The 14,777-nt window shown below is 44.8% G+C and overlaps 1 protein-coding gene across 5 annotated transcripts in view; it reads right to left on the bottom strand.

Moving 5' to 3' along the window:
• Positions 1 to 7,857, bottom strand: part of LOC129699402 (collagen alpha-1(XII) chain-like) — a 246,614-nt gene extending 238,757 nt beyond the window's left edge. Inside the window, exon 1 of one of the 5 annotated variants that reach the window (XM_055639133.1) lies at positions 7,645 to 7,857. The gene's annotated coding sequence lies outside the window, so the exon portion shown is untranslated. Of the gene's footprint in view, positions 1 to 2,457; positions 2,613 to 7,644 lie in introns of those variants that run through there. The other 4 variants (XM_055639131.1, XM_055639134.1, XM_055639132.1 and 1 more) reach the window with 4 other exon arrangements.
• Between the last annotated feature and the right edge of the window lie 6,920 nt (positions 7,858 to 14,777).

The raw sequence follows: 14,777 nt of genomic DNA, 5'->3' as shown, positions 1-14,777 counted from the left end.
ATTCGTTGCAGTCATAAAACACCACATTCATACATGTCTAAATATGTACATACACCATATACTCATGCACTGCTTCCATAAAAGATATTCCAGTTAATGTACATGCATCTCTACAATCATACCGACGTTATCATACCGACACATATATCACACAAGTATGCGCATAGTTTCAGGCATGTTTAAACTCCTTATCCGTCACTCTGAAAAATTGTGGAGATTAAGCTAAGGTTTCAGAGATTGTGCCGTGTTGACTGTAAATAGCTTGTGGCTCTGGCTTATCACTTACAAAAAGTATTGGAATAATGTGCCCAATGTCATCCGTAAAATTTAATACGTTTACCAGTGGCAAACTGACCGTGGAAGATTGTTGTTGATACACTCCAAATAAGGTTAAAAACTGTATTCCTTTCACTGTCCTCTGTTGTATTGGATAGCACATGCAGTACAATGACTCATTTCACAGTTTAAATGGCTGCAATCCACCAGACAACAAACCAACTGAATTCAAGACGCTGCCAAGTTTGAGCAAAGCATCTTCTCTTCCTCCTTCACATTATACTCACCACACACAAACGCACATACGCACACACATTGATAAACTCAACATATTTTCACGTACAACCCTACACTATCAAGCACGCGTACACTAATACTGTAAGACACTCTCTTTGGAATTGGACACAAATGCTGGAGAAACTCAGCGGGTGAGGCAGCATCTATGGAGCGAAGGGAATAGGCGACGTTTCAGGTCGAGACCCTTCTTCAGTCTTCTGGACCCGAAACGTCGCCTAGTTCCTTCGCTCCATAGATGCTGCTGCACCCGCTGAGATTCTCCAGCATTTTTGTCTACCTTCGATTTTCCAGCATCTGCAGTTCCTTCTTAAACAAAACTCTTTGGAATTGGAAATTCCTTTCTTCTGAAGCCTTAACATTAGCAACATTCACGCCCCTTCCACGCGCGCGCACACACACAAGCACAAAGACACACACAGGAACACACACTCACACGCACAAAGACACACACACGAACACACACGAACACACACACGCAAAGACACGCACACACACAAAGACACACACAAAGACACACGCACGCACACAGACACACAAATACACGCACACACACAAAGTCACACACAAAGACACACACACGCACGCACACACGCACACACACACACACACACACACACACACACACACACAGACACACAAATACACGCACACACAAAGCCACACGCACACACACACACACACACACACACACACACACACACACACACCAGTCCCAGCCTAGTACTCCCACTTTTCCCTCTCTCAGTTGTCATCCGTGGCTCAGCTGTTAATTTTCTGTCGGTTTGTTCTTTCACCCAGATAGACCTGTACCATATTAACATGCACAAACACGCAATGCAAAGTATGCACGCTGATGCAAATACGCACCAATATTCATTCATTCACATACACATCCACACATACGTGTAAACATACAAATACGTATGCACACCTACATAACCACGCACATTCACAGATACATACGCACTCCTGCAAAAACACACATACCCCAGCACACGTACAGTCACACGTGTACATATATTTTACGCCCCCATCCATAAACACACGCATACAAGCAGCAGGACACAAACTTACACCACACACACACCGACGCTCTCACACACAATCTCATGTCAACACACATGCAAGAGCACAGACACATGAGATTTATAGTCGAGCGACGGAACTCTGGTGAAGAACATGAATTGCACCTGATTCTTCACCCTCCTCATTCTGACTTTGACCGATGGGGCCAATTACAGTTCACATAGCTGCCGAGGGAATTGGCAGCTTTGTGAATTAGACATTTCTGGATTTACAGATTACCTGCTGATTAATAATCAGCAAAGCAAATAACTGCAGTGTTTGTATCGAAATCTTCATTGGGCAGAGTGCGCCACAGCCTATTAATTCCATCTGGAGGGCAGTCATACGTTTAGAAGTGATGGGAGCAGAATTAGCCATGCGGCCCATCAAGTCTACTCTGCCATTTGATGCTGGCTGATCCACCTTACCCTCTTAACCCCATTATCCTGCCTTCTCCCCAATACCCCCTGACACCCGTACTAATCAACATCTATTTATCTCTGCCTTAAAAATATCCATTGGCTTGGCCACAAATTCCACAGATTCATCACCCTCTGACTAAAGACATTCCTCCTCATCTTCCAAAAGGAACGTCCTATAATTCTGAGTATGACTTCTGGTCCTAGACTCTCCCACTAGTGAAAACATAGTCGCTGTTGTAATGCAGGAAGGGTGTCAGACAATGCGAGCACAGCAAGCTCCCATAAGCAACAGTCTGCCAATAAAGGGAGGGGCCACCAATTGATCACTCGTCCCGGGATGCCAGAACTCTCCTGTTCCTTTTATTCAAATAGACATTCAAGGAGGTTTACGTCCCACCTGACCCCACAGCTTGTCCTCGGCTCCACAAAATTGCTGGAGAAACTCAGCGGGTGCAGCAGCATCTATGGAGCGAAGGAAATAGGCGACGTTTCGGGCCGAAACCCTTCTTCAGACTCAGACTTGTCCTCGGCTCCGTTCGGCCTGGGGAATCTGCTCACGTGGTGGGACAGGGGCCCGCTACAGAGCGGCACTGGTAGAGGCGCTGCCTCACTGCACCAGAGACCCACGTTTGACCCTGGCCTCGGGTGCTGTCTGCGTAGAATTTGCATGCTCTCCCTGTGACTGGACGAGTTTACACTGGGTGCTCCAGTAACCCCCCCCCCCCCCCCCCTCCCCCCCACATCCCAAAGACGTGCGGATTTGTAGGTTAACCGACCTTAGCAAATTGGCTCTAGTTTGTGGGGAGTGCGGTAACGGAAAGTGGTCTAACGTAGAACTAGTGATCAGTGGACTCGGTGGGCGGAAGAGCCTGTTTCCATGCTGTATTTCTACTTTAAACAAATAAAGCTTTCCAGAAACTTCCATTGAGTGAGCCAAAAGCAGCTACTGAGGAGGCAGGGAGGAAAAAGTCAGTCACCAGCCATAAGCCCTTTAAACAAATAACAGTGCGGGGTAGGCATTCCGAGGTAATGCTGTCATCGATGTGAAGCCCAAGCTCGTTTGATTGTAACACACACGGAAACTTTCAATGACTTTCAACCACAATGTGGTCCATGTAAGTAAGATTTCAAGTGCGCGTGTAAACGGGAGGCAGGTATCAAGAAAGAGGCAGGGCGCCAGTTTAAATAAAGACCGACATCCAGGTCAGAAAGTGTCAGCGACCCTGCCGTGTTTTTTGCACCTCCCGTTCGCGGGGACTACGCAACGAGAGGTCACCGGTTCACAATCTGAGAGACATGAGTGGCGGGGAGGGACGGTAGGTTGCGTGGACTTGGACACTTTAGGAGAAAACAGGTGTAAAGGGGGAAACTCCTTCGGTGGCAGTGGAATCCCCAGTGTTTTACGTTTTTGAATAGAAACAAGAAAAAAAATCAAACTTCATCATGGGTCACCTGTCATAGTTTGCTGATAATATATGTGCACACCAAGAAGGGGTCTGAGTTCAAAAATCCTCATGTGGACAGGCGCTAGGTTTGAAACACATTTAATCTCTGTACAATTGAAGACGTTGGAAGTTGAACATCATTAATCTAGGAATAAAATCAATCGTTCAGATCTTTAGCCAGGGCAGATTGTCAGACATTACAACCCTCGTGTTTAAGAAGGAACTGCAGATGCTGGAAAATCGAAGGTACACAAAAATGCTGGAGAAACTCAGCGGGTGCAGCAGCATCTATGGAGCGAAGGAGATGGGCAACTTTTCGGGCCGAAACGTTGCCTATCTCCTTCGCTCCATAGATGCTGCTGCACCAGCTGAGTTTCTCCAGCATTTTTGTGTACCTTCTATTAAAAAACCTCGCCTGGGTTTCTGTGAGGATACTCACTAGTTGAGCCCTAAAATGCCCCATAAACAGCAACGTTCCTCCGTCTTTTGTGTTGGAGTCACCCCGCCGCCTCATCTGCTCGGTGAGACTAGAGGGCGGGCGAATCGTGAAAATCCGCGCGGACCAAAATCTTTTTTTTTCTCTCCAGGGGTTGGAGGCTGGTGAGCAAAGGGCGAGTTGGGGGGGGGGGGGGGGGGTATATATTTCCAAGAATGTTTGGGGAGCCTTCTGATCTGCGGTTTCTTTTGCAGTAATGTGCGATTTACACTCCCGCCTGCGGTCCGGCGTGGAGGGAATTGCACGTGCGTGTTAACCAGACACAAGCTGTCATGGAAATAAATAGTTCTTGGCACAACCGGTTAGACGGTGTCAGTCCAGATCACCAGGGATCACTCATACCGACCCCGTCTCCCCAACCCCCGTCTGGTGTCTGCACGACATTATCCTTCTGACATTGCCGCTTCCGGCAGGTCACAGGGGAGACCCCTCGGGGACGGCACGCTCCTCATGTTTCAGTCTCTGTCGATTTCAGCTGGTTTACCAGCTGCTCACATTTCCTCCCAGTCTCTCAGAAGCCGAGGCGGGCGAATCAATCAGTGTTGAGATCCCTCTCTTACACAAATCAACCACCCAGGTCCGCAATGCTCGCCTTGAGTTTGATTCATTTCTACAAGGGGCAAACGAAATGATCGCTGCAGATAACGGACCGAGCCTCTGATCCCGGCCAAATGAGTGCAACGCCGAGGGATATCAAACCAACCCCAGTTATTTGTTGTGTAAGAAGGAACTGCAGATGCTGGTTTAAACCGAAGATAGACACAAAAAGCTGGAGTTACTCAGCGGGACAGGCAGCATCTCTGGAGCCCATTTCTTCTCTCCAGAGATGTTGCCTGTCCCGTTGAGTTGCTCCAGCTTTTTATGGCTATTTCCATTTACTTGCTGCTCCGGCTGACAGCAATAGCCAATCAACCAGAAGTATGCAGTTACCCCAGCTTTACCAAACAGCCCAGCCCTACAGGCATATTCTGCCCCGTGGGAACTCACATTTCCGACTTGCGAACTGTTTACAGGGACGGACCTGCCCTAACGTGGAAATCGCTTGAATAGCTTCTGAGCGTCTCATATTAGATCTGTCCCCCTCCCCTCACCCGCCCTTCACCCTTTCCTCTCCACCTCCCCAATTCTCACTGAAATCATTTAATCATTGTCTTGACTACAACATGGTGGGGCTCAAGAGAATGATATAAAGTAGTTGCTAACTCAGCAAAGCCACGAGGACACAAGGGATTCCAGATGCTGGAATCATGAGCAAAAATAAGACAAAGTGCTTAGCGCGTCAACAGCATATGGTGAGGGAATGGACATGATGCGTTTCGGGTCGGGACCCTTCGACATTCTGAGCTATGAAGAAATTGAGTGGTTTTGTCCACCTATCCAAGAGGGCATACGTGTAAGGTGAGGGTGGTGTGGGGGCAGGGGAAATGTAGGTAGGATCTGAGAAAGATTTTGTTTCAACCGAGAGGTGATGGGGGGGGGTTGACATCTGGAACGGCAATTCGAAGAGATCTACAGGAAACGCTGCCTCAGGAAGGCAGCTAAATATCATCCTATACCCACTACGCCGTGGCCGCTGCTACCATCATGAAGTAAGACACAGGAGCTTGAGGTGTAATAACTCAGGCATCAAGAACAGCTTCTTCCCATCAATCGTCAGGCTCTTGAACCACCCAATCCAATCTTAACCTCTAGCACCACCGAACCACTACGGACTTTGTGCCACGGTGGTTTCTTTGTTACATTTCTTTGTTGTGTTGTGTTGTTGCGTCTAACGACCCTGCAAAGCAGCGGTAAGTAAGAATTTAAATGCGGATAGACAGACAATGCTGGAGTAACTCAACGGGTCAAGCAGCATCTCTGGAGAAAAGGAATAGCTGTTGTGTCTGCCCTCGGCATAAATCAGCATCCGCATTTCCTTCCTACACAATAATTTAATTGGACCGGTTTATATCCGGTGTAAACGTTCGACTATTTTACAAGGTTGAGCGGCGTATAGGAACAAAATACAAAATGCCTAAATCCGAGTCTCGGGCTGCACCTAGATATTCAACTGCTTGTAGCCATCATTGCCCTTTTACGGAATCATGGAGTGGCAACAGCATCGAAGTATTCCCATTCGGTTTGTCGACCCTAGATGCCCCAGTCTCCCGCCCTCTCCCTGCAGTCCAGGACTTTACTTCAGATCTCTGTTCCAAACCCTAACCTTTCGCTGCCTTAAAACTTTTCCCGTGAACTATTTCCTCAAAACATTCTAAGCAATAAAGATAACAAACCAAACGCAATCCCGCTATTCCCTGTGAAAGTCGGCGACGCACTCTAACTATTTTAGACGATGTGTTTTAAAAACTTCGAACTTTAAAAAGTGCGTCTTCGCAAATTCACTTTCAGCGTTCAGAGCCTGGGGCGAAGTTCAAACTGGTGGCAGAGCTCCGCCTGGCGGCCGACAGTGGGTCTGCGACTCGGCCGGTCCCAGACACCAGGACACCGTTCAAAGCAAAGAGCGCACATGAGGCATTGGTGGAACGGTGTGGAGTCCTGGGAGCCCACAGAATCCCGGTCTGGCATGCAGCATACAATCAATTGCCCAAAGCGCCGCAAGTTACTGTGTAATTGCAACGCACACAATGCACTCTCGACCCATCCAGGACATCACACGGAATCTGAGATCGATTTGTGTAAATTTCTCCCTCCACTATAAATAGTTTGATTGGAAGCAATTATATTAAGATAATCCAGATCACTCTTCACGGAAAGGTGTTAAAAGTGGTTAAACTGATATATCGTGAAAAATATTAACGTATAATCTTGTGAATAAGGGTAATGATTTTAAATCGGACACTAATCTTGCTAATTGATTTATCCGTGCCTGTATATTCGTCTATTTCAGCCTATGATTGCAAAGGTGTATATCTGCTTTCATATATGCATGCATGCAATTGGGTATGCGTTTTCTGTGTCTGCGTGTTTGTCATACCTTTGTGAGAGGTTGGAAGTGTGCGCGACTCATTACCTACAGATGAATATAGATGTGATTTGTGTGAAACACACAAGCTCAATTGATGCCTTTAGTGCATGGGCTGCCCCGTCAGAGTAACCCACCCAACGTCTGTGTGCTGTCCGTCGCACTCAGTCATAGAGCAGCTCTTGGATTCCGTGCTTGCTGCATTTTAACAAATGCTCTCCCAAGAATATCTCCAGGATGGTTCCCCAACAGTGATTTGGTTGCAATGGTTCCGAAAACATAGACAATTAAACTGCGCGGTCCGGACCGTTGAACAAACGCCAGCGTTCGTCTTAATCCATAAAATACACAGGCTACTTTGAAGTAACACAGGACAAAGCAGCTGAGCCAACTCACTATTTTACTGCTTGCAATGCAATCCCGACTGTAACCAGATTCCTAAAGAAAACCAATTGTACTGATGCATTCAAAACTTTCCAACTCCATAAACGCAGTATTTAAAGAGACGTCCACCACATAATTGAAACTTAAATAAAGTGCTAAATATATATAAACCTGAACAGTGAAACGGTATCCCGTGGAAAATAAGCGAAATAAAGTTTGCATTAAAGCATACAAGAGATAAATCCTTGGAGAAAACCGATTGCAGTAAAGTCTGGAGTTAAAGAGCCGAATGCAAACCTGTGCTGAGAGGGGAATCCTGCCGCGGTGGGAACTGCGCTGGGTTGTTGGACTGCCTTTGGGTCGCTGGACTGGAGGGGAATCCTGGTGTTTCTAAATTGTTCCGAAGACTGTTCTCTCTCTCTCTCTGTACGAAAGTGGGACGATCCTATCCAGGAAAGCCCAGCTTAATACCAACCTATTCCACAGCCCATGCAATAGCAAAAAAAAAATGCAGCTTTCGTAAGGTGTTACGACATGGGTTTTGTGGAGGGGGAGGAGGGGGGGGGGGGGGGGGAGAGAGAGGGGAAAAATAATGTCATGATGTGGTATATGTAATATCTGGTTTGAGCAATTGCTGCCAGCGCCATGCATTCTTGTCTAACGTAACCGCATTCCATTTCTAATAAGATCATTATATATTAAAAAAAAAGAGGGGGTCTGTCCAAAAACTGAAACTCCAAAGGCATAGCTCCGTTTGACTCAGAAACAGAAGCATCCCGAGTTACAACGAGTGAAACCTTACTGAAGCGAGTGCGCGCGTTTGTTCTTTATTCTCTTTCTCCGCACTTCAACATTAATGGCACTTTGGTCAACGAAAATAATAGCATAGAGTTTTGGTCAGGCGGACCGGTGGGGGGCAAGGAGAGCCTAGAGTCAATCTTTCTGGGGTGTTTGACCCGACATCGGAATAGCAATTTAACAGACCGAGCTTATCTTTAAAACAATCTCAGCCCTTTGTCTGCAAGAGCGCGCGGAACATAACACCACCGTTTCACGGACCATCACCACAACTCCCCCCCCACCACCATTCCAACCCTTTGTGTAAAATAAAGTAGCAAATCTCCCCCCCCCCCCCCCCCCCCCCCCCCCCCCCCCCCCTTCCCTCGCTCCTTATTTTTCTCTCTGGCTCGACCTTAAGACATTTTGTGCTGGAGCGTTGTAGCGAAGATGCCTGTCTCCAAGCATGTATATCTGCGCCTGTCTCAATGAGCCGCCTGGTCACAGTTCAAAACTGAACCCGCAGGAATAGACATTAATCACAGCCGAAAATGATACTCGGGGGCCGGGGGGGCGGGAGGCTTCGGTGGGATCATTATCAGGGGAACTGTTACCACAGTGGTTTTGGTCAACTTATATTCGACGCATTCCTTCTGTACTACTAGGCTTGCATATCTTTCTGATGTTGCATCAGAATATTGTCTCTGCGATCCAGCCAGACGGACCTTAGGGAAAATCAAGTGAGATTGAGGCCAGTTCCAAAACCTTACCATCAGCAGTCAATTACTGGAAGGTGCTGATGTAACGGACCTGACTGCATTCAGGGGCATTCCTGTGCTATTTATCAAATGGTCAATTTTAACGCATGCGTTCTCTGACAGTTAATTACCTGGTTTGGGAGCGCGGGGTTATTTGGGTCTGATGAAAGGATGATAGTTTCATTATTTATCTAAGGTAGTATTATGTAGTCTGAGGGAGATATCTGCAAAGTGGTGCTATGCAAAATAACACGACCCCTTTAATTTAACAATGTGGGAGCTTCCTGTCAAAATCAATGTAAAAATATAGTTTTATGGTTCCCTAATATCCCAGTTGCCCAGTTCTCTCCCGGGAACAGAGAAGTTAAAGACTGTTTCTCAGAATCTGCCATTTAATTTTTAACCTCAGCTTTTAGAATATTTCATAATTTTCCACTTTTAAAGCGTCCGGAAGTCACCACCTCGATTTGGAATGTTTTCTATCTTCTCATCAGGATAGTGAGCAGTTTGCAGAATGTTAAGTCAGGCCAGGAAGATTTTAGGTAGGGGATAGAAGGTACGTGATTGTCATGCGATGCCGATTGGTAGCGACATCGACCATCGACGCAGCTAAACAGAGAGAGGCGGAGTAGTTTTAATGCAGAGTTGTTGAGCTGGAGCCTGAGCTCAGGACTATGTAGAGCACCAAGGAAGAACTCTGAGCCAGTAAAATACTCTTTGCATAATATGGATAGCTCTGCATTACTGGTTAAGGCAGTCGAGGGACTTTACATGGTTTTACGCCGTTTTTCAGGATCAAGGGTGACTTTGGTCTCGTGCTTTGTGTAACCCATTGAAGTCAATGCAGGAACTGTAGACTATGCCAATGACGGATCAGGTGGCGGCTGACAGCCAGGTGGGTGGGCTGTTTGTGAAGTGTTCGCCTCTCTTCTGCTGTCTGTGCATGATCTCTGTTCTCTGGTACATGGGCGAGGTTCACATTGTCATCCCGAATGCTCCTTCTCCACTTTGAGTAGTCATGGGCACTCCTTGAATGTTTCATCCACCTAGACATCTCTTCCCACGGCAGAGCTCCTCACAATGTGCCTGCTTTAGGAATCTTGTCCCAGGCGTGAGCAACACGACATGCCCAAAGGAACTGACTAAGTCTAAATAAGTCCCCAGTGATAGTGAGAGTTGCTTACGTCTCCTTTCCTTGGCCAGGCAAAGTATGAGCTTCAATCATTGACTTTTTAAGAATAACCTTTTTCCTCACCAGAATGGATGAAAACGTCTGTTGCAGGGAAGTTGGGCATTTTCATCTTCACACCTGGATGTTGTTAAGTAAAACAGAGTGTATCAGGAAAGGGTGGTGAGGTGTGGGTGACAGTGGTACATCAAAGAAAACTTAAATATTAACCAGGTTGTGCTATATTTAATATAGCATATAGAATAAAGTGTTCATAAAAAGACAGATAAATTGCTGGTGGGTATCATTGCATGGTGCAACATTAACTAATGGTGACCAATTATCAAAGGTAATTGAAAACCATGAGAATGAAGGATGGGGTGAAGTGGAGAGAAAGGAAATCTATGTTTCCTGGAAATCAGAATGCTGGTATAACAAGAGCACCGAACACAGAAGAAAGGCTTCCTAACAACTATTCCTCTATTGGAGAGAGGGTAAACCAGGAAATCAACAGATTAGGTACAATGCAGCTATCAAAAAGTTATTAATAATTGCACTGCAAAAACCAAATGAACAAAATTAGTTATTTGTTATTTGGGATATAGATGACCTATTGAGTTCACACCAACTATTGATCACATTTTCACACTAATCCTATATAATCCCATTTACCCATCCTCTCCTAAACTCTAGTGGCAATTTATTAAGGCACACTACCGAACAAACTTGCATGTCCTTGGGATGTGAGAGGAAACCTGATCACCTGGAGGAAACCCTCAGGGTCACAGAGAGAACATGCAAACTCCACACAGACAGCACCTGAGGTCAGAATTGAACTGGGGTTCTGATGCTGTGAGGCAACAGCTCTACCAGATGTGTCACTGTGTCAACCATTTTTGTAGACAATTTCAAATATATTGAAACAGCTTCCAAAAATATTATTTAAAGAAAAGCAAAAAATGGAAAGGCTATTCGTCAATTGGTATTGTGCAATGATGTTGGATCAATTGCTACAGGTTGTGATATATATTCCATATTAAATCTAAATCAATAATATTCATCAGGAACAAATTATCAAAGGTACATTTAGAAATTAGATGGTCATATCTGATAATAGGTAAGCAGTGACAATAATTTGTAACACAATGAAAATACAAATCGAAAACAAGTCCATTGGAAAATAATTAGTCATAGATAACAAGAAAAATGAAGGACAAATTAAGTAATACATGCACGAATGCTGCCAAGAAGAGTTGTAGAAAGGAAATAGGGTTTTAGAAAATATAAGCTTAATATAAATTAAGCTTAAGAAAATATAAACTTAAGAAACTACTAAATAAAGGCAAACACTTGATCAAATCTTGTGGGCAGTGGGCAGGTGCTGTAGACCTGCACGGGAAGGTAGACGCTCCTGCCCCCATGAGTTTCAGGCAGATGGGGCTCATCAGTCTGGGAAGGCGGTCCATCTGGGAGAGGGAAAACTCTGATTTAAAACCTCCACTGCCTTGTGGCCATATCCAGTCATGGAAAAGGCTCCTGGAGTAAACCTCAAGAAAATCTGGTCGGAGCCCCTAAGGTAGTTTGTCGTTGTCTACTACCTTGCTCTGGCATCTCCTGCGACGGCGCTGGTGCCAAACTGTAATGGCCCTGCTGTTTCTTTGGATCGATCAGCGACATGGAGAGGGGGGACGTGATTCATGGGCAACAACCTGTCCTCCATATGACATCGCCCAGGCTTGGATCCGACCACACATCACCTGCAAACTAGGATGCATCACCCATGGTCAGTCATGACCGAGAAGGAGGGGGGTGGGGGGGTTAACTCATCAAGATCAAATCATCAAGGAAGATTAAATAGTTTATGAGGATAATTTTAATATGGCATTTAGCCAAAGTTTACATTGTACTTTAACGACAGAAAACTGAGAAATTATAATGGGAGAGGGCAAACAAATATTTAGTACTTTGCAGTAAAGTACACAAAACAGGAACAAAAAACAATGAGAAGTAATGAGAATGAAGAAATATTGGAGAAATGAATAGTACTTTGGATCTTCTACAGTTCCCCAGTTTCTTCAATGGTCCGTAATGATCAAAGAGCTGCAAAAAACTGTACACTAAAGAAGAGAGAAGCAAGGATTTAAAGACCTGTTAAACCAATATCAACTAAAATGCTGGAAAATGATGTAATTATTTTGGGGTTTCGAGGCATGATTAAGCCATGCTTTATGAATGGATAAGCTGGTGATAAATGGAACCCCACAGATAGCTGGAGTAAACTTCCTGACCTGCTTCTGAGTTGAACTCAATCCCATGATGCATCTTCCTTCATTCAGCGACTTTGACCTCAACTGTGTTGATTCCATTTCCCACACAATTTTTGCTCCCCCTCCACCACCACCCCACCTCCTTCCTTCCAGAATCATGGTAAGTTCCCCTTATCTCCACCACCTTCAGCTTACCAGCCTATGTATTCAACAGATCATTCTCCAATATCACTGGCATCTCCCATGTGATCCCACTGCTAGATATCACCCTTGCACATCCTTTTAAACATTTCAACACAACTGTTCACTTAGGACTGTTTTGGTTCACTCTTCAATCTCCACCAATGTAATTTTCCCTTCCCACTCTCTCCGCAGAGTCATTGGATACAGTTCGCTCCCCCAGAAAATTATGGAAGCTAGATCAGTGGAGGGAGAAACAGTTTTGAAAAATCGGAGAATCAGAGTTGCAGGGAATGAAAAGGAAGAGGAATTGAGGCCTAGGGCAGATCAGCCTCAATCAAACTTAAGCAGGCAGGTGAGACTTGAACCTGTCACTTTCATGTGATGAGGACTGTGCATTGATGAATGGTCCTGACACTACCAGTGGATGGAGATGCCCCAAGGGCTTCAACAAATTCAGCTGTTCATCAACACAAGAAAGTTTAAACAATTCAGTCACATTCATTTCCAAAGCTTGGTTTCAATCAATTCCATTAATTCCCCAGGGTTCAGCCAATTAACCTGGAAATGTGAGTTCAAATCTCACCTGGTACCTTGAGAACTTGATCGCAGTTAAAAGAAACTGGAAATAATGTAAAACTGGTATATTATAAATTACAGAAAAGCCATAATTTTATTGGAGAAATACATAAAAATAGACATGTTTATACAGGCATTCATTTCTTTCAAAGTAATTTCTTTAAATTCACTATCAGCATCAGAGTATCACAGACAAGGCCACTATTTAATGCCCATCCCTAACCAAACTTGAGGTGCGGGTGTGGTGCCTACTTGAACCGCTGCAGTCCTTCTGACAACGAAGGTGCTCCCACAGTTTTGGACTCGGACCTAGTGATGATGAAAGACGCCGACATACATGTATTTCCAAGTCTTTAGACACGTACATATGCATTCAGGCACAGACATGTGAATATACTTCCATACACATGGAATTTCCTGAGCTCAGAAGGTTGTTGGACCTCACAATGGATTGCATAGTATGCGGTTGCGATAGAGAATGTTCCCTTTTTAAAAAATGTTTGAAGTGTAGGAAAACACAGGGCTCCTGGGAGTGAAGACGGATTTATAGCCAGATTTCTTTAAAGAAAACTAATTGCAAATTTTGGAACCACCATATTTGGACTTGAGCTTGTTGACTATGATTAATTTTAATTGGTCTAGAAAAGAGCAGCCTCGTACACAGTGAAGATACCGCACACACCCAAAAGAGAGCCATTAGCTCACCGCACAACTGGGATTAGACCTCTTATTCTGTTGATCTGCATGGGTTCAGTGTTAATGAGCTTCAGTTCCTTTGTTGGGGAGCGGTGAGAGGGGGTGATGTTTTCCATCCCACTGATTGTTCTTTAAGTCTAAATTTTACTATTGTCCTCTTGGCTTCTTTTAATATTTAACCATTCCAACTTTCTCGTAAAGACACAGGGTTCCAATAAATCTAATCAAGTGTTCCTGTTCCAAAAAATCAATGAAATAGGTGTGAGTTTCTCTTCAAAAAATGACTTGGGTGCAAAAATAGCTTGTAATCCTCTTCTCCAATGAAGGTTTCCTCCCCAAGAAACATGTTATCAATTTTGGTTCTCATACACCATTAAGGAGTTGAGGAACCTGGATTTCTGTAGCATTGTACATGCTCAGGATGGAGCCAAATCACTTCTGAGGCACAAAAAGTACTTTTGAAATGTAATTACTGTAGATGGAGATGCGGTGGCCAAGCTGTACACAGCAAGCTTCTACAAACAGGAACAAGATAACGAATATCACATGTTTTTGATTGTTTTGATTTGTCTCTGGATCATATTGCTCCAATTGCCAAATTTTAATGAAATCAGAATTTCAATTTCCACCCGACCATAGTCATTCTCTTTGTCCTCTCCACCCCTTCCCCCTCTCTGATGAAGGATCCTTTTCCTGAAACATGTTTCTCCCTCCGGATGCTGTTTGACCTGCTGAATGCTTCCAGCATTTCTGATTTTTATTTGGATCTCCAAGTACTGTATCTACGATTCTTTGATTCATTGTATTCAGATGTTTAACAGTGCGTACATCTTTTGTATTTTCCTTTTGTCTTCCCTTTCTGTCGATCATGTGGAGGGATGACTCCAACAGAGTTCAGAATCCACTGGGCACTTGGAGAGGTGTTCTTCATCTTGGCTTCACCTGGTCTGGATATTCTTGGCACATGGACACAGACCCCTGACTGCCATCGCAGATGTTCAGTTC

This window comes from Leucoraja erinacea, chromosome 8 (assembly GCF_028641065.1).
Source record: "Leucoraja erinacea ecotype New England chromosome 8, Leri_hhj_1, whole genome shotgun sequence".
Lineage (NCBI taxonomy): Eukaryota > Metazoa > Chordata > Chondrichthyes > Rajiformes > Rajidae > Leucoraja > Leucoraja erinaceus.
The sequence above is the reverse complement of the archived record's forward strand: the minus strand, read 5'-3'. Positions and strand labels throughout refer to the sequence as shown.